The following is a 23842-nucleotide window of genomic DNA, read 5'->3' as shown; positions in this document are numbered from 1 at the left end:
TTATAATGTGTTTCTGCATAACCCTTAAATTAGTGCTGGTGACTTGATCAAAATTTCAAATATGGACCATTATAGTATAGAGATGCATGCCTCATGGGACTGGAGAAATTTCCATCAAACTAAAGGCAAATAAATGAAAGCCTCTACTATCTTATTCCATTGCTTTAAAAGCATTTCGTGAGATTTAGTGGGCAACAGATCAAATGCTTTGACTTGAGAAGATAGGATATGATTTTAAACATTAACTTGATTCTTATTAAAACTTTTCCCATTTGCTGTGATGATCATAGCACTTATTTTTATTTCTGTGGTAGTTGCATGAACTAACATGTGTATACCATTTAGAGAAAACTTGTTTCTGTATAAATCTCAGTAAATGTGATTAATAGTTACATCTTTCCTATTGGATATGTAACTGCTTTGAGCATGAGTCCCAGTGATACATGGTATCCATATTTTAAACTCTATATATTTTATGTCATTATTATAACAGTCTTACTGGGATAAACATCATTTCTCAATTGATATCTAATCATAGCATATCAGACATAGAGAAGAGACTCAGAACATGAGATCTGGAATAAATTATTGGATCTCAATTCCCAGTGACACGAGGTTTCACTGGGTTAGAGTTATACCTGTTCTATTCCTGGTAAGGATTATTATATATCTTCCTGGGGAATGGTAATGCCAGGTTCTTACTCAAATCTATTTAATTCCTAAGTTTATTTCTCATATCCATTATGCTCAATGACTTGAGAATAATTAGTGTTTATTTACACCTTCGAACAAATAATGACACTGGATTGGAACACCTTTTTACTGTGAGCAATATGTGTGAGCAAAAGGAAACATTTTCTTCCACACCTCTCAGCTTCAGTTCTTATGTTTATATAGATGACATTAACTTATTTTTATTTCCTTTTACTTATTCTTCATTTATGTAATATTCCTGACCATAGCCTCCCCTTCCTCCACTCCTTCCATTCTCCACTTCTTCCCTTCAAATTCACTGTTCCTTTCTTTCCATTAAGTAAAGAACAGGCCTCCCTCCTATGATACCAACTGAACATGGCAAAGCATGATGCAAGACTTGGTACAAACCCCCATAACAAGGCTGAAAGAAGTACCCAGTAGGAAGAACCAGGTCCCAATAGCAGGAAAAGGAGTCACAGATATGCCCCCCCACACACACTTGCTGTTACGAGTCCTACAAATCCCCCCAAGCTAAACAATGATAGCATGTTTGCCAAAATCTAGGTACCCTTTATGGTTTCCTGCATCTGTCATAGATAGTTCAAAATCTCCGTGGCTGATAGTTTCTTACAAATTAGATAGACTGTATCATTCAGGCCTGCTCTTCTGCAAATATCCTGAGAAAACTCTTTGCTTTTAAACTTACCATGCTTTAGATGGCCTACCTAGGGTGGCTCAACATAAACAATCATAATTACAGTAGTGGTGTCTCATTACATGTAAGGATTACAGCCATAGAGGAGATGTGGTTACATAAGATTAGGTGTTAATAGAAATTATTGTAGAATTCTGCCTATGCAAATGGTTGAGAACACAGGGTCAGGAAGGACAGACAGATTCAACTTGACTGGTGCAAAGTTTAGCCCAGGCAGGATCTTATTGGTAGCAATTCATTTCTTTACAGGTGACAGTACTACTTCTAGTCTCTTTACATTTGATGATTTATCTAAAACTCAATATCTTTATTTATCATGATCTATGAGAATATACTTGATAGAAAGTTACATAAATTAAAAAAAAAACTAACAGCAAAAATCCCCAAAACCAAAAACAATAGCAACAACAACAACAACACTATGACTTTGGAAACCTGTGGATCATTACTTCTTCCTCCTTCTTTGCCAGTCAAGTTCTCTGTGAGGTGACAAAGTAATTGACAGAATTCCAGTCTTTGTCACTAACTACTAATCATATCCATTATCATTATTTGATTTTTGTTGCATTTATTTTCCTCATTTATTTTTATTTAGTGAGTGTGTGTCTGTGTGTGTGTATGTGTGAGTGTGTGTGTGCTTGTGTACATATGTATAACTGCAACAGAGCACATACATATATGGAGGTCAGAAAAAAACAGTTCGATATTTCAAGTGTGTGAGTACTGGAATCCTAACTCAGGTCACGCTTACCAACTTAGAATTCTTGGCTGGCCTTGTTATTTCAGTTTTTAGAGAACTATTAAGGAAAGATTTGATCAAATGCACTAGAACTGATTGGTCTGGGGGCTCTGCACCACAACCCTTTCTGAAGCAATTCTAGACAGTAACTGGTTTGTGTTGCTCACATACCTTAGAATTAGGGTAAGCAGTAAAACCTGTAGAAATATATGAAGTGAGAAATTTTTCAGTTTTGTTTCCCAAAAAAGGGAAAAGGGACTCCTTTAGAAAATGGGGAAATAGACCTTGAGGCAGGCAAAAGCTAAAAATAGCCTGTTGGGCTCCCCCTGGTGGATCACAGGAGAGAGAGAGAGAGGATCACAGGAGAGAGAGAGAGAGAGAGAGAGAGAGAGAGAGAGAGAGAGAGAGAGAGAGAGAGAGAGAAGAGAGAGAGAGACAGACGGACAGAGACAGGCAGAGAGCCAGAGACATAAAGACAGAGAGAGAAAGAGAAACAGACAGACAGAGACAGAGAGACAAAGACAGTCAGACATATAGAGAGACAGAGACCGAGAGAGACAGAGAGGCAAAGAAGCAGAGAGGCAGAGAGAAAGAGAGACAGAGACTGAGGGGTCAGGCATTTAGAATAAGGGCTTCAGTGAATATCTAGATCATTTGCAGCTCCCTCATTCAAATTTTTCTGTAAGTTCTTGACTGGACTTAAGCTGATATTTCCACCCCTATAAAGTGGGGCTACCTGCTGTGTTCACCACCTCTTTGAATTACTACAGAAAAGTGAGGTTGCAGAAAGCAGAAGTTAAATAATGTGAGATCTTCAAAATTTCTATGCTTGCTGAATTATCAATCTAAGCAAGATGGTAAATCAGCTTACAATATGACTATCCCTTGAGTTTCCATCAACAGGATGATATTCTCCTGCTGCTTTTATTTTAGAATTGTATATTACTAGGGTAAAGAGCTGGGCAGGATACAGGTTAAGAAAGACAGAAGTTTAGCAGCATGGGATGGAGAAAGGATGAGAAACATCAGGATTAGTCACATGTAGTAAAACCAGCATGCCCACAACATCCATTATAACATATAGAGAGCCTGACAGGAAACCAATAAAGGTGTAACTCCTCCTCAGGGAATCAGATGTGTCAGAAAAGCTTTGGAATATGAGTATGTGATTCTGATATCTGGAGCACTTCACAGAAGATTGACATATGCAAATATCCCTGATTAAAAGCAAGGAGTATTGTAGAATTAGAAGAGACAGTATATACATAAGAACTCAATGGATTGGAGAGATCATCTGGGTGCTGAATAAATATGCACTAGACTACTTCCATGTAGCAGGGTAAATAGCATCATAAATTTATGTTTGGCTTTTATAGTAGGATGCTCTAAATTTGAATTCTGCTTTTGTTATATAATTCTAAACAATTTTATTGAGTTTTCCTTACTTGAAAATTGAATTGATGACCATAACAGATACCCAGATGACAAGCTGATGTGAATATTTAAATTAGTTAATCTTTGTGAAGGTCAGGGGGAAGCTATTGGTGCCACTGAGGCTTCGTATGCTCAGCTTTAATCACAAGTCCATTTTTATGCCACTGAGTTCAGTTTAGGAAATATACGTTAGACGAATAATGTCATTGATAATTATTTAATTACAATTGTGATTAAGGAGACATTAAGGGTCGAGAAAGCTGATATCCTGTCTGGAAGGCATGGGAATGATATTTACAATGATACTTGAAGTGTGAGAGGTATTTGAATGGAATAGAAAACTCAGATGTAAGCCTACAGGCAAGCAGGACTAGATAAATTATAGGCCCTGGAAAAGGACCAAGGTTGTTGGAGTCGAGAGAGGTTGGTACATCATCTTAGAAAGAGAGAAAGTTGAGACAGATTATGCATGTTAAAATATTCTCCATCTCAGTTGGAGCAGCAAAGAAAGTGTCATGTGAACTTTATTTTTGCATAGAGGCTACATGTCATCATGGACATCTAGCAGTGCTGGGAACAGATGTGGTGGCATTGAAGGGGCCAGCATAATCGTTTTGTTTAGACAGAAGCTCAGAACTGTACAGTTCTGACCATCACTGTACAATTCATTTTTGCTACCAGAGGCAAAACAGGGTAATAACTAAGCATAACACGAATGTAAATAATACAGGAGCCAGACAATGGAAGATACTGAAGTCTGAGTTTTATAGTTCTGACTTTGGTGTGCAGCATGAGGTCTGCCAGGTTTTTCACAAGTACAATAGTAGAGAGAAATTCCATTTTAAGCACACTGCCTCCAGAAGATTCACATGATGATCGGAAGGCAATGGAGTAGGAGAAAAAGAGAAACAAGGTTCACACTACAGAGAAATTTTGTTTAGTATGCAGATGTTCATTTAAGCTCTGGGGAGAGACAGGCAAAGCTTGGCTGCTTATGATCAATACAGGTTAATACATTTTAGTTTATTAAAATGGTTATTCTTATATCAATAAATACATAATAAAATGTTATAATATTAACAAATATTAATATACAGGATGACAAGATAGCTCAATTGTAAATAAGCTTGTCTATCAAGAATGAGGGCAATAGTTCAGATTTCTAGTACCTATGTAAGAGCCAAGTGAGTGTGGTGCCCCATCTATAACTCCATGGCTCAGAAGTAGAACCATGGGATCCCTAGAAAAGCTGGTTAGCAATAGAAGATGTACCAGTGAGCTCTGGGTTTAGCTGAGAGACCTGCCTCAGCAGGTAAGGTAGAGAGTGGTGGAAGAAATCTTGTGATGTTAACATCAGGCTTTTCACAACTATACACATAAGCAGGGAGACCACAACTTATATATAAGATTCCAAACATATAAATACAGATACAGATATGCACGCACACACACTGAAACACATAGATACATTATTTAGTGAGGTGGTCTTAAATGCTGGAGTTCAATTCCATGAATCCATGTCTTGAAAGGAGAGAAAATGTTCCCCACAAACTGTTTTCTGAACTATACACACACACACACAGAGAGAGAGAGAGAGGGGGGGGGGGAGAGAGAGAGAGAGAGAGAGAGAGAGAGAGAGAGAGAGAGAGAGAGAGAGAGAGAGAGAGAGAGAGAGAGAGAGAAGGCATGTATAACTCTAGCATAAAAGAATTAAATAAAAACCTCCCAAACTAGCAAATACTAGTGCCTGCTCTTTCAACTGCTTTCAAGACCTAATAAAACCAGCTCTTGCCGATTTACACTAGACCTGTAATACACCAGACCTAATATAGAAGCAAATGTTTCCCTCTGAGCTTTTCTAGAATTTTCTAAGGCTTCTGAAGATCACAACTACATTCTTTGATATACTGTGATTATGTGGCCCCACTTTCGCCCTGCAGAGAACTTTAGACTCCTGGAAGACAGAAGTCAGGTGGTCATTTATCTTCAAGTCTTTCATATAATGTCACTTTCAGTAGGCCCTTAAGAAACTCAAGTTTCTTCCTACAGATGTTCAGCCCACTTTGAACCCAAAGTACCCCAGATTAAGGGATTTTTAAAACTCCTCTGAGGTATGGCAGACATAGAAAACTTAAGTCTTTAAGGCAGCAGCAGGTGGCTAAAAGTCTTGCACAAATAGGAGAAAATCTTGTCTTTATTTGAGGTGAGAGAAGCAGGGCCTTCATTTTATTTGGAAAATTTATTTGTATCTCTTAGCATTTCTAGAATCAAAATTTGCCTTTTTTGCTTATTTATTTCCCTTTTCTTTTATGTATTTTTTTTTATTTTCTTCAACTTGAATTTCAGTGAGGCAAACTCTAACAAGAAAGGCCAAATGCAAGATCAGAAAATGTAGCACATGGTCCAGGGCCAGTGACTGGGATCAGGAAAGAGGGATTTAGAAAAAATCTTAACAAAAGTTCAGTATATTTTCATAAACATTTTTTTCTCCCCACAATATACAGAGTCAGAAGCAATCGTGACATTCTTAAAATGAGCTGAGACTTAACAAGCACCATCCAATCCATCATATGATGGTGTGTGATCCCATTTCCTGGGTAAATGTCCTTGATCAAGGCCTTTTTATAGCAATCACCTCAAGGCCCACAGATAGTAAATTCTCACTCAAGTCTACCTTAATTTGTTGGAAACTCCCTCCACCCATGTAAGCTTTTTGTAAATTCTGTGGAAATAGCAAGCAGCTGCTCACCAACACCCACCCCAAAGAAAGAACAAGACATTTCTCACATATCTCAAGCTTCCTTAAATGTTCTTTCTTTGGCAAAGGAAAAAAAAAGAAGTATATTTTTGGCCTCTAAACCTTTTCCCACCAGTGTGTCTTTCTGCAGAAATGTGATCCATATGGTTCTGATTACTTTCTCCATAAGTCATTAAAAATGCTTTGCACCAGGAACTTGCCTGATGACCAAGAAGTCTTTGGAGACAGTTTTAAATGGCCCTCTCATAGAAACAGGGCAGCGCGAAACAGAGCCAAATGCGAATGAGCCAAGACCTAAGAAGATGCAGGTTTTATCCAAAACTCAGAACCAATAAGGTTCTAGTGAGCCTTAAATCTGCCCTATGACATCTTCACATCCTCTTCTGTGGACAGCTTCTACTGAATCCCCTATTGCCACAAATTAGTCAAGGGTTCCAGTTATCCGGGTTTGTATTTACATTGGGCACAATGTTCCACTGAACTCTAAGATCATCCAAGCTAGGATTTTCCCATTATTTCCTGGAAACTGAATAAATATTTTAGATGTAGACATGAGTGTGGAATTACAGGGCTGATCAACTCATGGGGACATGAATCTAGGTAGAAACTAATGTGTCAAGGGCATTAGTCTCCTGTTATATAAAAAATGGGGTAATATTGATTCATATCATTCAATCCATCTTTCTTTCCTTCCTTCTTTCTTTTTCTCTTTCTTTTATTCCTTTTTGAGTCAGTGTCTCATGTATCCCAGGCTGGTCTCAGTCTCACTATAGATGAGAATGATTCTGAACTCCTAATTTTTCTGTCTTATATCCTCAGTACTGGTATTTTGGGGACACGCTTTGTGCATGTGAGAACATCACTCTAGCAATTTAACTGTAACCCTGCCTCATCACATAGCGTTTGGGGATCTGTTCAGAAAATATTCCAAATGAAGGCTGGTGCCTGGTAGCAGTTCAACTATTTCCCTGCCCTCTTGTATTTCTTTCTGTTTTCCAGTACATATAAATAGAAAGGATTCTATGTTTGTGAGTGAAGTATTGACTGTGTTGGGTGACAGGCAATAAGCAAAGTAACCTTTATGTTATAAAGTGTCCTATTTGTAAGGCATGTTGACCATATACTACCATGAGAGTCTAATTATAAAGGAAGATATAGGAAAGGGAACAAATCTCTGTCTTGGTCTTCATTTGACTAGGTTGTGTTAGACTGATTTCTTGACTGCTTCACCAGCTGTTGTTGGTATTTTTCAAGGAGGCAGCTCCCAGCTGGGGGTGACAGAGCAAAACAAGAATGTGACAAATAAGTAGGAAGCAGTGTGGTATAGATGAATAGAAAGAGAGGGCAAAAAAAAAAAAAAGGATTCAAGATAGCAACTGAGCAACTGGGACTTCTTGTGTGCTGAGTGTATTTCTTCATAATTGCAATCTTTTCAAGAAGAACTGACCAGAATCTCAACTCAGGCCAGAAGCCAAAGGAAGAACCAAATTGTTGCCCAATCAAAAGAGAAGTTTCTGAATTTCCATCAGAAAGTGAATCACCCATCTGGTCAAAGGCTAGAGAGCTGTCCGTGGTACTGACCTGCTCTGGTTTACATTGCAGTGCAAATGCAGACTCTCATGAGTTCTGCTGCTAGCCTCTCTCCTGATTCCTGTATGTTTCTGTCTCTTTTCCCTCTACCTCTCCTTCTTCTTTGTCAATTATTCTGATTTTTCTCAAGTTTCTAGTCTGTAAGTCAAGGATTTTTTTCCTCTCATTTTCCTTCAAAACCCCTCCTTTTTTGGTACATCTATATTTTCCTACTGCATCTCTCTCTTGCCATCTTTTGGGTAAGGAAAACAATAATGGTAAGAATCACAGCAGTGCAGGGTGCACTAACTACATGGAAATATATATATAGCGATATACAATTATACATATACTAAAATTTTACTTTCAATTACACAGCAATCTCATTAGAAGGTTAGTTATCACATCTTACGAAACGGGAAAAAGTGAGGGCTACCATAACTTGGCCAAGATCCTACACAGACAAGATTCCAGTTTATGCCCAACAGTGACTTTTCACTGCATCTGGATTCCTTTATATTGTCCAACATTTTCCTTATGCTTTCCTTCCTCTTGCTCTGGTAGATTTGACAGAGCTTCCCACCCTGGACAAATCTTTAAAGCACTAGGAATCTACACTTCTCTTGGGATTTAAGCTTAGGGTACAGTAAAGCAAAAGACACAGAATGCGTACAATGTGGAAATTTGGACTAGGCAAAGGCCTTCTGTTTTTACTTCAGGCAGAGGACCTGCCTGCACCTCCAGCTGAATGCAGAGTTTTCTGCTATCTGTATTCTTGTGTTAGTCTAGCTACTCTGGCCTTTTCCCTGTCTTTGGTGGTCCCTAGAGAACTTTGCGTTCTCTTCGGCTTCCCACTCCAGCATCCTTCCCACGTAAGGAAGCGCGTGCTTAATTCTGGGAGGTTAAGTGGGCTCTCGCCTACACACAAAAACAATTTCCAGTAGTCACAGGAAAATACAGAGACACAACGGGACTCAGACGTGCGTCAGCCCAGACGAAACCCACTCAGGTATGTACACGCAGTCACGTCAAGCTCCCGCATAATCGGAAATACCAGATGCTCGAGCATCACTCAGCTACAGACCCGTTTCAGCTAGAATCGCGATTCGGGATCTGCGCGCAATACTGTCCTTTGGGGTGTTCCTATAAGGACTCTCGCAGCACTGCCCCCAGACCCATGTAAGTTCCCCTGAAGCTCATCCTTTGCCCACCCAATCCGCCCCTCCCTTCAAGCGGCCCCACTTCTCCCTCTTCTCTTCCCCCAACGCCTGAAGACGTACAAAACACTCCTTGGAATCTACCCCAGCTCTCAGCTCCTCCCTCCCCGCCCCCGGCAGCCTCTCCCCCATTCATTTTCCTCCGTCGCTGGCAAAGTCCCTCCCACTGCTTAGCCCGGCCTCCACGGCTCCCCTCCCGGAGACCGCGGCGCACTTGGACTTCCCTCTCCATTCGCCAGCCGCCTCGCTCCGGGTCCCCACGGCTGCGAACTGATCCGGCACGGGGGGTGGGCAGGAGAAGGAGAAGAGCACAGGCAAAGGAAAAGGCGAGAGAGCCAGAGAGCCGGAGGCAGAGGGAATAGTGGCCACCTTCTGGAGCCCGGATTCATGCCTGTCCTCGGGACCAGCCAAGGGGACTTTAAGGCTGAGTATGAGCCAGGCTGCTAGGAGCCAGGTACCCCCACGCCTGCAGTCCCCGCGCCGTCCCCGGTATGCGAGCTGGACGCAGGGCTCTACCAAGTTCCCACCGAGCCGAATAAAAAGCGTCCTTCCACTGCTCTCCGCCAAAGACGGACATTGACTCCAGGTAAGGCGACTCCGGGCGCAGTTCCCCACAGCCCCTCTGCCCTTGGAACCCGCCCCGGACCGCAGTCGGGGCGCTCCCGCCCGCACCTCCCATCCCCCTTCCAGCACCCTCGTCCGGTCTTCCCTCGCCTCCAAGTCCTCTTCTGTTCGGAAGACTTGGGTTTGTGTAGATTGGACTCCATGGGTTAAATGCGGGTTTTACTAAGAGTCGTGTGTGTCCCCGCGCGCTCCCGACGTGTGTACCATGGTGGGAACTTGATGTGGTGCTAGTGTATGTTTGCCTGTGCAGCGTCGTTTGCGTTTGATGCGTGTCGCGTGTCTGTGTCTGTGTGCTTGTGAGTGAGTGCGTGTGTTTGTGTGTGTGTGTCCGTGCCCTATAACCTACTTTCAGCGCGATGTGTGTGTATGTGTGTGTGTGTTTGCCTGTGTTCGCGTCTGTGTATTTTTAATTAGATCTCTTCAGCTTGCATGGAATGGGGTTCTTACTACAGTATCACGTAGCCACCGGGAAGCCCGCTGTGGACTTCCTCGTAGGTCTCTGGCCATTGGTTTGGGAGAGATGCCAGGAATATAGACGGTGCCTTATTTAACCCAGTGAGAGTACCCATGAAAGAAAAATATCGCCTAAATCATGGGGTAGTGCTGCACACTTGAACTCACCGTTAAAAATGAAAGAGAAGTCCAAAACCCGAGGCAAGCGAGATGCTGTCCCTTTAAATTCCACACTGGGCAGACTCCAGGATTCTGATGGGAATTTGGAGAGGCTGAGTATGGAGTGAGAAGGAAAGGAGGAAGTCAGGGATCTCCTTATCTGCTGCATGACAAGTCTTGGGTAGAGATATCACCCTGTCTCCCTGTTGCAATCATATCACCACCAGCAGCACCCCCGCGCCCATTTGTTGAGGGGGTGGTCTGGGTAAGTTTGCCTGAATCATCTCAGGGAAGAAGAGTAAGCATGCCCTGACAATGCGATTGTCCATCTCAGTCCCATCTGGTACCAGAGAAAATAGCATTTGGGGCAGCTCTGGGTGCTCTGGCAGGAGACGGATGGGGTACTTTCTTAGGATGCTTTCTTTTTGCCTTCTCCATCTCAGGCAAGCTTTGGAAGCCCCAGAATCTCTTCTTAAAACTGTGCTTTCTCATGGCTCCAGGAAGGTAGGAAGCTACTGGAAGAAGGGAGAGAGATTAGAAGGGAGAGAGATTTCTGGGGTGTAGGGGGAGATCTATATGTGTTTATTGAAGGACCAAGGGACTACAGTTTCTGAGGGACGATGGGTGGGGAATTCATGACAGAATGTGGCGGTAGTTGACTTAAACTGCTGTCTGGTTTGCACCCCACATTTTATACTTGGCTCTAAAATAGTGCCAAGGGCAGGGGCGGGGGGAGCTGGAAAGATTCTCAGGAAGACAATTTGAGGTAAGGGTCTCCTTCCTATTTCCTCCACCTCTTAGGAGCTTGTTTAGGTAAATACTTGGGCCACCCTGCCCAGGCACAGTTGGGCTTCTGTTCTGGAGCCAGCCATTGACTTGATTCCTGGCTGCCTTTTAAAGGCTTGCCCTACTCAGCAAAAAATGCTGAGTTTTACTGCTGTTAGCATGGCTTCCAGACTAGGCAGCTGTTACTTTCTCAAGGTAAACGGCAGCCATTCTGCTTGTAAGCAGTGAAGCTAGAAGATGAGGCTGAGGTGGTGTGAGAGCGTGTCTAAAGGGTCACTAGGAAGGCCTCTTGAGAGGGAAAGAAAATAGAGATATACCTGTTTTGTTTTGTTTTTTTTTTTTTAAAAAAAACCCATATACACATACATTTGTATCTCCTAAGGAGAGATAAAAGCCAACGTGTGTTTGCACGAACCTGCCCCAGCTGGTGGGTGTCTGTGCTACCTGCAAGCACTTGCACACATGCCATTTTCTGGCTCCAGGCTGATCTCTCAGGCTGAAGGCTTGAGGAGGGCATGCCCATAGAGTAGACTTTACAAAACTCAGGTTACATCACAGCATCCTCATGCAGTTTGGGGAGAGGTTTTGCAAGCAGAAGAGCCCTCATGTTGGGGTAGGCTCTCATTATTTCTGTTCCAATGTATAAATGATCTATTGCTATTAAAGAGCAAGCAGGCAGGACTCTGGCACAGAGAAAGGATGACAGTTTCTCAATATTCACTAGCAAATTGGTGGCATGGCCAGGACTAGAACCCAGGGTGTTTTTTGGCCAAATCAGTGTCATTTTTTACTCCATTACCCTGTTCAGGAACTCACAACACTTCCTAACCCTACCTCCGCACCATACTTCTGCTTAAGGTAACTGATGGCCTTCCTTTTTAGAACTTCTTGTTTCAGAGATGCATTTCAGACCTTCTTCATATGATTTTATGACCCAGGAGAGAAAGTGCATAAAGCCTCAGTCATTCTTCTTGCTTCACAAAAGCGTTTAAAAAAACATATGCACACAGGGATGGAGAGAGAGGGGGGGGATTCTGTCTTAATGTCACCAGATAACTAAATACACATGGTGATCCAAGACTACATAACTGCTATATAGAACCCAGTAGAAAAATTGGACTGTACTGACTGCTTTATGAGAAAAGTTCTGATTTCTGGAAAACAAAATATATACTTTGACATCCATGCAAATTCTTCAGGGAAATTAATTTACTTACATTAATTTAAATATCATGTCTATATACTCATAATATAAGCACAGGAGCATACACAAGAATATGTATAAATCCATACAGAGGAGTATATATGCAGGTCCAGAAACCTTCCCATCCTAATACATTTCCCAAAATGTGACTAATCTCCTAAACTGCAGGAAATTGAGCTATCCTTTGTAAGTGCATGGACTGTACGTGGGCTCACAACCTCAGGGAAAGGAAAATACAAAGCCCATTGGGTCACAGGACATCCAGAAGTTGAAATCAATTTAATTAAAAAATAAGTATGTTGCCAGTCTTTTAGATGCTCTTTTGGGGGGTGCAGGGAAGTACTTAGAAATACATGGATTTTTAGGCCCATCTGCAATGAAGCCATTAACAACCTCACAAACGTCTTTTCTGGAGCTGGATGGCACTTTAGCTCCCAGAAGGGGGAGCTGTGACTCCATTCCAGCCCTGGAGAAAGAGCTCTGATATTCCAAATAAGCTCTGGGGCCCCCCTGCTGAGTTGAGAAGGCCCAGCTCCTGCTGTAGGGAGTAAGACTGTAGCAGCATAGTTGGGGACTGTAAAAATGTTCTCTCCTGCTCAGTTCAAGTGGGACATATCTCTCTCAGTGTTTTCGAGAAAGTTTATGCTATTGATCAAATAGTTCTCCCTCTGCTTTTTCCCCTCTTTTTTTTTTTTTTAATAAATTGTCTTTGCCCCAAAAGACACTGCAGTATGTGAAGAAATATTTGATGATTTACATATGCTTTCTCATCTTGGTTTCTTAGATGAATTCATTAGGATATATCACCAAAATAGGCCCCTAAAAGTTACTCATAGTGTCTTTGTCCCCTGCATGCTCTGACCTAAAACCCAAAGTTTAACAAGTAAGTTAATGAACCATATCATGTTGTAACCACATCAAGCAACAACAGGAATCATAGGAAGAGTCACCATGTATAATTTTTCCAACAACCTCTCCATTGTTTTTCCACTATAATCTTTCATATGAATGATGATGGATATATCTGACTTTCCTCCATCAAGTAAACCCTATCTACATTTTAGCATCTCACTCAGATAATGCATCTAAGAAGTCTTAGCGAGGCCTTGTTTTAGGACCAATTTCTTCTGGATGGATTTTGATATAATTTTTTTGGAAACTCTATTTATTTAGTTTTTATCTCTATCTGTTCTATTTTACAGTCACACATGAATAGCTTTCTCTTTATAACATTAACATGTCCTCTTATTAGCAGCATTTCTCTTTCAATAGATGGGGACTGGTACACAGTAGTTGCTTTATCATTTTTTTTTTATTTTTGTTTGCATATTTAGTGTCAAAAGTATCTGTTAGTCTCCCTCCCCCAAATTTTGATTCTTCTTTATTCAAAACAAATCCATTATGCCTTTAAAACTATATCACTTAGCTCAGACACTCAGGGATGCAGACAGGTAGTTTAGTTATATCAAACTTGACAGTGCCCCTTTCTGTGTCCCTGGATCTTTAGTTTCATTAACTCCTTTAATCTCTATTCTCATCCAGTGAGATATATATACTTATTATACAGAAGAAAGGGAATCTCCTTTTGTCTAATGCCTTTTAATCAGAGGGGCAAAGATTTGAACTTTTTGTGAGCATCTCTTTTCTTCTACTCTACAATCAAGATCACTCATAGCCATTGAGACCTCCATGTTCAATGGATGCGAGAGACAACTAAGCATATTGTTTACTTGCATTTAGGATATGAGGGTTGGGTTAGGATCTAAAGGAGGAATTTGTTTAATTTCAATAGCAGTAGATGCTGGGTGTCCTCTACTTGGCAGATGTTGTCATAGAATAGTGATAAATAGAACTTTGGAGAATAAGAAAAATATTTTCCATGATAGGCAATATGGTAAACACTGCACTCTTAAATGTGCCAATGGATACCAGTGAAGTGAGCTTTTCATTTTGTTTAACATTTATTTGTTTCTTGTTTGGATTTATAGAGCTGTATATGGCTGGTGGACACTAAAATGGACAGTTCAGGTTTAGACATCGGGAATATTTTATAAAGATAATCCTGCTTTTATTGGAGTTCACATATGGAGGAAGAGATGGCTAATAATGAGTAAGCAAATAGAAAACCACAGTAATTAAATCTAATATTAAATGTCATACAAGTAATTAGGGATGCCATGCTAGAAGGGAAGGTGGGCGATATAACTTTAGATGAGTTAGTCATACAAAACCATTTCTGAAGAAATAATACTGATGTTAAGATTTATGTAAGAAAAGTGACATTATTATGCAGGGGGTTGGTTAAGAAGGCTAAGGACATATAGATTTCCAGTGTAGATAAATCTTTAAATAAGAAGATGATGCAAGATGAAAAAGAGATACAACACCCACAGCAGAAAGTTCTTGTACAAGAGGGAGAGAGATTTTGACATCTCTTGACACGACATATCTTTAGTTGGGTTTTACAAGGCTCAAGGATGGAAGAAATTCTGGAAATTGAAAGGTCATTATCAGGTCCTCTCTGTTTTCACCACACCCATTTTTATTCACTCATTTCCATGTGTTCCTAATTTCTAGTCCTGCTAACATTACCATATTCTAGAAGCCTTGAAATCGTAAACACAAAGGTAAATGGTTGGAAGAGGGGTAAGAGAACGAACATATGGGCAGCGGTTAACTGAAACCTGCTGGAAAGAGGAGAACCGGGTTGCAGTTTCAATTTTCAAAGGGTTTATCAAATATATTACTTGCAAAATAATTTTAACTAAGTGTTTAAGCAAATATACTAGTGAAAGCTGATAAATGTAGGCCACCTAACAGAAGATATATCCAAATTCCCAAATAGTTATAATGGGATGGCAGTTACCATTTCAAAATCTCATAGGGTTTGTGGAAAGCGGAAGGCTAAAGGAAGACACAATGGTAAAGAAAATGATGAGGATAAACAGTAACTATAAGATCTTGGTGGTCTGGATATATATATATAATTTTATATCTTCTTTACTTCAAAACTTCATAAGATAAAAGCACAGGCACATAAGATTCTTGATACTAATCCTGGTTACTCTCAGTGTCTATAAAGCTTCTTAAGAGCCTATCTTTCTCTGTCTATATTTCTATAAATTTAAAAGGACCATACTATAGCTTAGCTCACTGAAAAGATATTGCTGAGTTGTATGGAAATGCCACATGTCAAAGTTGTTCTAAAAGCACATGCATGGTGGCTGTGCTTCATCATAAGAGTTAGATGTCCTCTCAGAGATGAGCCAATCTAAAGGAGGTCGTATCTCACAGCACTGATTGTGATTCAAGGCAGGCTGGCTGAGTGGGATAGATGGTGAGCCTGTTGCCACTGGTGCAACTCTTAAGAGCAAAGTGATTAAGTGCTATCATGGAAACCACTCTCCTCCTGGAACACAGCTGCCCTAAATGGCTTTTCTACAAATCCATAGATAGTCCTTGCTACTGAGGGGGCAAAGAAGACAATTAAGAAAATAATGAGGCCAAGGAAAAGTGAAATTAATTATTTTCATATAAGAGTGAATGGGAATTTTTTCTCCCAGGGGACCTATCTTTTGGAGATTGCAAGTGGCCTTAAGGAAGATAGCCTGAATAAGACTGGGCATGAGAAAGGGAACAGTGGTCAATTACCAGAGTTGCCTGCTACCTCTGCCGAGGTCGAGCAAGCCAGATGAAGGCACACAATCTATCATTCTTAACAAATTCTGTTCTCACAGGGTGCAGAGCTGTATAAGGCATGTTGGCATCGTCTTGGGAATAACTAAGTAACCGAATCCCCCCAAGGGTGGGAGGCAGATCCATAAGGCTATTAACAAAAGCAAGATGCAATCATTTTTTTGTGTGTGTAAGCTGTAAAGGTTGGACCAGCAGGGCTCCAAGTAAATGGCCCATCTGAACAGCTAGAACCCTTTGTAAGGGTTAACCCGATGCAGGCCCCAAAGGCTTTCTGAGATATAATTTATCTAGCTTTTCACATGCTCAGAAAATGAGCCAGTGGGAAAGAACGGATCCTATGGGTAAAGTGGAATAGCCAGGTTACCGATTACAGTTTGATTTAGATGGAAGAAGGTTGTGTACATATCCATGGGATGGCTGCGCTTCAGAAGATCCACCCTATTAAAGGATAAGTTCTCAAGCTGCTATTCTAAGAATTAGCCATCTGTAAAAATAGATGAAATGCTTGACATCTGTAGGAATCCTTGGAGTATCCAGAAGCCCCATGAAAAACCTAGGAGAGCATTCTCTCAGAATGCAACGTAGACCACAGCCCAATGTGTTGCTCTTTATATGGCACTAGGTAAACTAAATTTTTCATACAATTGATGAGTTCTGAGGTTATAAGCACATTTTAGGAAAACACCTACAAGGAACCTTCCTGGTAATATAAAAACATCTGTACAAGAACAGAAGCCATTTAAAAAAAGAAAATCAGCATTTTGGTATGTGTAGGCGTGTAGAGGCAAGATTGAAAAATAGATTACCTGGAAAGGGCTTGTAATGTGGTTTTGCTACTGGGACAAATTTTAGAGACATGACTCTTTCAGAGGAAGTGGTCCTCATCAAGTACCATTTCCAGAGATGGCAAAGGCTGGGGCCTGCTGGGAAGGTTATGGAGAATTTTATTTTAAGTATATATCAACAAGACAGCATCAAATGATTTACTAAATTATTAGTAAGCCAGCTCCATATTTTTTCTTTTTCTCCTCTTTTCTTGGACTAGCAAGAAAGAAAGAAAGAAAGGAAGAAAGAAAGAAAGAAAGAAACAAACAAACAGAAAGAAAGAAAGAAAGAAAGAAAGAAAGAAAGAAAGAAAGAAAGAAAGAAAGAAAGAAAGAACCAAAATATTTATTCAAATTTCAAGGTTTTTATCCAGTATATTTAAGGGTGGCTAAAATGTCACTATTACAAAACTACTCTTGAACTGGGACCATGTATGTGTCAAGCTTGTTTGCCTCATGTTTCTTGTACTATAATGTATATGTAGTAGGTCCTTATTGTGTATTATCTAAAAGCACATAGCTGGTAGAATAAACTCGGACTCTGGAGATACGAAAATTGAGGTGTGTAACAATGTTTTCTGTTGAAAATCAAGTACTAAGCCAAAGGTGTAGAATGGAGAATTTGATGCTGTTTCTAACTGACTTGAAAACAGAGAGATTTAAAGCTTGAAGGTTGGAGTCCGAATATGCATGTTACCACCCACTAGCTCTCTGACCTTAGCAAGTTTATCTAATGTGCTCATTTCAGTTTCCCTGTGTGCAAAATAAAGCAAACAAATGGGACTCTGTATGGAGGAGAGATGGGAATTTAATGAGTTGGTTCTGTAAGTGCTTCAAATCATACCTGGCAGATTGTCACAACCACATACCATTAACTAGTTTTGGTTTTATTACTGCTATGCCCTGATGTATCAGATTGAGCAGATTGAGTCTTAGGTTTGTTTTCTTACTAGAAAAAAGTCATACACAAAGGAGATTACTTTTGGGTTTGAAGACATGACCTTGTTCAGGAACTCTTTGAGATCCTTTTTACAAACTAGCCCAGCATTCCCCAGTGCAGCAGTGTGACAGCAGTGCTGATAGGAGAGACTAAGAAAGTAGGTAAAAGGCTCAATCGTATGCAGAATTACTAAGGCAGAATTTTTAATTCTCTGTGTTGCTATGGGTCAGAAAGCAGCTGTAGAGAGGTCACTGACCAGGAGAGCTGAAAGTCATTGTTCATATAAGCCTGATTAACTTTCTCTCCTTTTTATGTGTCTTATTTCATATATAGAACCATTCTCTTTAAGGTGAAAATAGAACCTGAATTGGCTCAGGAACCCTGAACCCCTGGAACTTCTCTCTCTGTACCTGTCTACTTCAATTTCTAATATATAAGGCCAGTGTTTCTGACAGGTTTACCTGAAAGCATAGATGATTGACAGTAGCTGGATGTTTTGTGGACTCTGTTTATCTTTGTCTTCATGATTGCCTTTTATATCATCAATGCCATTTATTTTACCAAGTTCCTAAATACCTTGAAATAATTTTTATATTATATTTCACCTTTAGAATGATACTCCAAGTTTAATATTATTCTCTCTGTTTCCCCAACAAGGACTTTCCATCTACAAAATGAAGAATTCACTGTAAAGTATGCAATAAGTGACAATATCTGACCTCAAGCCCTTGTCTACTATGGCACATTCAGTGTGACGTTCTTTTCCTGAATTGTCCTCCCCCCTTGCATTAGCCTAAGGCATTGTTCAGGTAGTAGGGGTTCCAGTCTGCCCCACATGGAAGAACTTGGTAGCTTCTCTTCTTTTTTTTTCTTTTACATTTTTATTAGATATTTTCTTTATTTACATTTCAAATGTTACCTCCTTTCCCCTCTTAAAACCTCCTATCCCATCCTTTCTCCCCCTGCTCACTAACCCAACCACTCTGGCTTCCATGACCTGCCATTCCCCTACCCTGGGGTAATGAGCCTTCAGGGGTCCAGGGGCTATCTTCTTATAGTGGGAGCTGATGGCTTCTTCTTGGCCTCTATTTTCTTGGGCTAGGTCAGTCATTGCCAATCATCAACCATTATGTCATAAGGCTTTGCCTTCAGTTCTGATCTTTCACATGCCTAAAGTAGGAAGGTATCTATTGTATTTTTTCCAGGAGAAGTTATAAATGGGACTGCTGGAAGGAGCTTCCTAAATCTTTGCTAACAATAAGCATTTTACTTCCTTTCCTACTTTATCTGTCAGTATCATGAATATCTTCCACTCTTCTAGTGCATTCTGGCTGCCAATTTCATAGACTCTTAAAATAGCAATTTAATTTTACAATGCCTCTGTAGGAAACCTTAGCTTAGCCTGTTTATTTGCACCCTAATCATGGGAGATCAAATACTGCTGAAACCAGGGCCAGCAGTCATAGAATAAGCAAGCTACTTCCTAACTTGGAGTCAATGCCAAAATTTTTCTCTTAATAGAAAGAGTAACTTGAAACCTACCTGTGATCTGAGTGATCTCACTGCCACTGTTAAAAACAATTCAAGAAATTGTAGTGTGGAGATGGCATGAATTTCAACAGCTAGATGTTGCAAGATGATTTACGTATTTCTATGTCTCTGTCATTTTTATCTCTTCTCTATTTATGTAAACAAATATATACTTACATATAGTCAAGAAAATGGATAGTGAACACAGCTGGGAACAAATAAAAAGAACTGTAGATATTTTGGAAAATGTTCAAGTAGAGTCATCCCTCCATAATACAATAATACCATGATCTAAGTCATAATTGTAGGATCGCCTACTATTAGAAAGTAATGTTGGATAGAACTTTAAAATGGAGAGCATGCTTGGTTATAATTGTGAAATTTGTAAAAAAAAATATTCTCTTTTCATTTAAAACAGGAATTGGGAATAAATTGAGAGAAAAAAGAAGCAATTAGAAGGGATATTGAATGGAAGACAGTAAGAAAAGATCACAAGGAGGGAATATATAATGATATGTTTGTATGAAAATGCCACAATTACATTTACCCCCACTAATAAGAAGGGGGTTTGTTTTGTTTTGATTGCTACTAAGATATTTCAATCAAATGCTAGAAGAGAGATGAGATAATGTTAGTAAAGAAGTTAAGATGTAATGTAGCAAGGCTTTGCTACTTGACAAGAAAGAATGAGTAAGTAAAAGCAAAAGCAACAGAATGCCAAAAAACATTATGACAATGTTTTTGCTATTGCTCTTGTTGTCGTTATTCTTGTCATTGTTGTCATTGTTGTTTTTGTTGACAATGTTTTTGCTGTTGCTCTTGTTGTTGTTATTCTTGTCATTGATGTCATTGTTGTTGTTGTTGTTGTTGTTGTTGATGATGATGATGATGATATTAACATCATTGTAGGTTGTTTTAGTAGTAAATATCAGGTAAGCAGTGCAGGAAGAGAGACTCCTTTATAGTGTTAGAAATGCACAGTCAATATAAATGTGGCCTGTATTTGTTTCATCTTAACGTCAAGGAATAGAGCTGTCGAAGTGGACCAGGAATTAAAGTACTTGCTGTTCAAATTCATATTGGAGTTCATATTTTCATGAACTCCATGAAATGCCAGATGTACAGGGTCATAACGTATAGAACCAGGGTTCTGTTAGTTCTGTCAGCAAGGTCTGAGTTAGCTGGGACCTGCTTTAGAAAGTAGTTGACAGAGACTTCTGGCATCATAGTCATTTGGGTTTCACATGTATATACACGTGTTCCTGTACACAGGAGAGAGAAATAAATAATACAAAGAGAACTTCTTATTATACCATTCTTTGTGCTAGACATTGTTCTAAGTGCTGTGAAAACAGCTGTGAACCTGAGGGACTAACAGCCCCAACCCTATCTTGGAACTCACATTCTACTTAAGGGAAAAGATATTATATAAATAATTAAGCAAAAATATAGTATGTGTCAGATGGTGATAAGTGTAATAGAGAAGAGAAAAAGATAGAACATGACTAGAGAAGGAAAGTGGGTGGCACAGATGGCATGGTGGGACAGGGTGTGCTAATTCATGTAAATAGGAAGGGGAAATGCCCACGAGAGTGCTGACTTTTCGAAGAACAGGTCTGGATCGGGAAGACAGCAAGGCACAAACCTAACCAGGTAGGATAGCTTTCCAGGTGGAAGCAGTCAGGTAAAATCTTCTTTACCCATGAAAGTAGAAGAAAGAGAATTCTAGGGGTACAAGTGAGTAAAATTCAGAAGTGGGGCCATATTTGGGACGGTTCTCCTGAGGTGGGATTATGTGTAAAGAGGCCAATGCCCATCCAATGGAGGAAGGAAATGGAAGTGCACGGGAGACTCATTATCAGGAGATCAGGAGCTCCATCCTGACACACCACCAAGCAATCCCAATTTTTACAAAGGAGATATAAATCCTTCTAAATTAAGAATTGGATTCCCCACCCCCACACACACACACACTCCTTAGAAGTCAATTAGATGTATACAATCTGTGAAGAATGTTCCCTCTGAGGAAAAAGGGAAATAAAATAAAACAAAACACAAAATGAACTTTACAGACGCTAAGCATGGCTTTAGAGACATATCTTCAGACACCAGGAGATGGGATGAGAGGAAATTTGTACAATGTGGTAGCGCAGGATCTTCCACGAAGTTTTGAAGTGAGAGTATCACATACAGAAAGCACTTGGAAGCACTTCTTATGAACAGCAAGTGTTAACGTAAATAGCACAAGTGCATCTGTCTATATTGACTTCTGTATTGGTGAGCAACAAAAAAAGGCATAAGAAACAAAATATAGAAGGCATGATTGTTGAGTAAGATGCAGCTATATATTAATGGCTATCTTTAGATAATGGATTATGAATGAATTTCATTCTGTCTATGATGCTTACGTGTACTTCCTGATATTCTGTAATAAATATGTAGTATGTGGGTAATCACCATTTTATCTAGTAAGATCAAGGAAAGTAGTGAACAATCCATGATAGGTTAGAAGAAAAACTAAAACACAAGGGATTTCATGAATATATCTTGTCTAATTTTGAAGGTCATCCTAAGACAAATTTGAAGATTCAACTTCTATTTTTACTCACCCTTGGCTTAAGTAATATTATTTATTATACTCTGGTGGTTTTCTAAGTGAATTGTGATTTCTTAAAAACAATAGAGTGGCTAGTATCCCCTTAAGACAAAGTACGACCATATTTATAGTAAATGAAACCATTTATTTTTTGTCTCAATGTTTGAGGATGGGGGATGTCTCAGGAAGCCTTTTCTCTACTTCAAATTTTGGGTAGATTACACACACCCCTAACCTCCATTTCCTCACTTAAGAAGTGAAGGCTTGAGGTTCATATCACCCATCAGAAGTCACAATAGAGGCAGTGAGGAGGTGACAAATTAGGGCGATAAACTAGCCCAGCTTGCTTCTTCCACCTGCATTCAAGCAGCTTCTCTTCTCTGCTTTATTATACTAATGTAAGATTTAAATAAGAAGGTCTAATGCTTTAAAAATGATTTACCAACATTATTTTCAATTTCTCCTGCCATTTAAGCTATTGTATTGACTTCTTTTCAAGGCAAGCATGGCTTAGATATGGCCCAGAAGAGTCTTTTGGAAGAAAAGACTACTGTACAGCTTGTGCCTTCATCGCCTTTGTCAATATAATGTATGATATACATTTGCTATAAGTAGATGAAATGATGTCAAGACAGTGTGTTCCATACTTAAGATAGACTCATATGGAAATAAAATATTTGCCTAGGAAACCTGAACAGTAAAGTATATCACTATAAGTTTTCCAGAAAGGTTAAAGCTAGGGATTGCCCTGCAATAAGACATGGAAAAATCCAGTTTCCTGGAAACAGATGAAGGTGGATGACATGGTGAAGCTAATAGTATGAATCCAAGTTTGTGTGTCTACATCACAGAACCATAGAATATTAGAGCTAAGGTAAGGTTTTTAAAATAGCACATAGCTATTCCTATCAAAAGAACATATAGCTGCTATTCCTCTCTTCAGAAAGGTTAAGAAATCAAGAGTTGAGGAGATAGTTTCATGTGTAAAGTACATGTCATACAAGCATAAGACCCAAGTTACAGTATACTAAAATATTGTAAAGCTTGATGGTGTAGCATGCATCTGTAAGTATGAAATTCTTATGGCAAGGTAAGAAGCAGAGACAAAATTTCTTGAAGCTTACCAATGTATACCAGCAATTCAGAAGAGACTGAATGAAAGAAAAGGGAAAGGGAAAGGGAAAGGGAAAGGGAAAGGGAAAGGGAAAGGGAAAGGAAAAGGAAAAGGAAAAGGAAAAGGAAAAGGAAAAGGAAAAAAGGAAAAGGAAAGGAAAGGAAAGGAAAGGAAAGGAAAGGAAAGGAAAGGAAAGGAAAGGAAAGGAAAAGTGAGGACTGATATTTTAGGTTGTCTTCTGATCTCCACATGTGCCATGACAAGCACACACCTGAATTCCCACAACACAAACTCATTTACACACACACACACACACACACACACACACACACACACAGATACACACCCACACACACAAAGAAAAAAGAAGACTTTCAGAACAGGAACTGTATTGACAAAGGTCACTTTTGTAGCATATTTTCTAAGCCAAGAATGCTAGTTCACAGTCCAGTTCTAAATCTATTCTTTCATGCATTCTCATGTCCTTTTCTATTAGGCACTATTTCACTGTTTTGTTTGGGGTTTTGGAAACCTTGAGAACAATCTACTGGGTAGCACAATAAGTTTGAAAGAAGCACTATATTATATGCACAATCATTTTAAAGACTCATTTGAGTCTTATAATAATGGAAGATTTAATTATTTTTAATTCAAGTGTTCTTGAAATTATTTGACCTTGCAATTTCAACTTTCTCCATTTCTTTAATTTAATTATTAGTACTTTCATGACATATAAGAAACTGTAAATAGTAGAAAATTTATCTTCTCTAGAAAGACTGGAATAATAC

The sequence above is a fragment of the Apodemus sylvaticus genome, chromosome 3 (assembly GCF_947179515.1).
Source record: "Apodemus sylvaticus chromosome 3, mApoSyl1.1, whole genome shotgun sequence".
Lineage (NCBI taxonomy): Eukaryota > Metazoa > Chordata > Mammalia > Rodentia > Muridae > Apodemus > Apodemus sylvaticus.
This window is presented reverse-complemented; position numbering follows the sequence as displayed.